A 1477-nucleotide genomic window follows, 5' to 3' on the forward strand; every position below is an offset into this window, starting at 1 on the left:
GAGACCTTTCCAACAAGACCAAGAACGTTGAAATCGGACCATCAGTTCATGAGTTATGGCCATTTGAAAATTTTCTTTGCCGTCTCCATCAATTATTCTGAGATAATAGTTTTGTCTGTGTGTCCGTCCGTCCGTCCGTACTTTTTGTCCGATCTTTTTCAAACTTTCAGGCATTGAACTATATCAAAAACTAAGACTTTTTTGTTCCGCCACTTTTTGATTTGGCCGCCATCTTGGCCTTGGCCGGCCTTTGAAAATTAAAAAAATGGCCTTCCTTCCAATGGCTACTGTGCCTAACCCTGTCAACCAATTTCAGACTTTTAGGTATCGTTGGAAAGGTCTCAACTTGAGACTCTCAAGGCCAGCTATAAAATGGCACCTATTTAAGCTTTAAAAAATCAAGTCAGCATGGTCTTATGGGCTGAAAACCCAAAAAATGGTCACCTAGCCTTGCACAAATCAGCCATTTTCTCGAAAACGGCTCCGACGATTTTTTTCAAAATTGCCTCAAATATAGCCCCAAATTAGAGCTAAAATTTGACATATAGCTTATATCTGGCAAAACTCTGTTTTTCGAGATATAGCCATTAGAAGTTGGAAAAAACATGAAAAATCGACAAAAATCAACTAAAACTCATTTTTGTTGCCGTGAATAATGGCAAAATCATAAGTTATGATTCATAACCCAAGTGTTCTTGCGTTCAGATGAATAAAATTCCTTCAGATACCAGCCCTTCACCAAGTCTTTTTATACCACGCAATCAACTAAAAACACAAAAAAGGACTTTTAATGAACAAATCAAAATCAAAACAATTCGTCATGAAAAAACAAAACATGTGATAGTTTCTTAGTATAAAAGCGATATGTGATTTCATCAAAACAAAATGTAATTTCATCTGTCTGTCCAAAAACCAAATTTTATTTAACGAAAAAAAAAATTAATTTTTTCTCCTCCGGTGTGCGACTCGAACTCGATTCCACACGCTCATAAGTATGCTTTCCCACCTACGCGCTGATTCTGCTTTATTCAAAAAGGCGGCAATGCTGGTTTTTAACTACAACATTTCATGTTTCATTTTCTTTGGCTCAATACACACCACTTTGTGTTTGTTTAGGGTTAGAGGTGTCAACGGACACGGACAAAAATTCGGACATTGGTGTCCGTCCGTCCGAAAACCGAAATATTTTTTCGGACGTCCGGACAAAAGAAATTCGTACATTCCTACCGGACGTCCGAAAAACAATTTTGGTTTTCGGACATTCGGACCGGACGTCCAAATTTTTCCAAAATTTTTTCGGACGGACGGACGGACAAAATTTTGTCCGTTGACATCTCTATTTAGGGTTAGTTGGTTTTTTTGAGAAAAAAATTTCGGGTACAAAACAACTGATATCAAATAAAAAAACTACTTTCGAAGTAATTCCTCGTGACGAAAGCGAACACAAAACAGCTGATATCAATTTTAACAAATCATT

The sequence above is a fragment of the Sitodiplosis mosellana genome, unplaced genomic scaffold (assembly GCF_009176505.1).
Source record: "Sitodiplosis mosellana isolate CC-2019 unplaced genomic scaffold, AAFC_SMos_1.0 Smas_scaffold_6226, whole genome shotgun sequence".
NCBI lineage: Eukaryota > Metazoa > Arthropoda > Insecta > Diptera > Cecidomyiidae > Sitodiplosis > Sitodiplosis mosellana.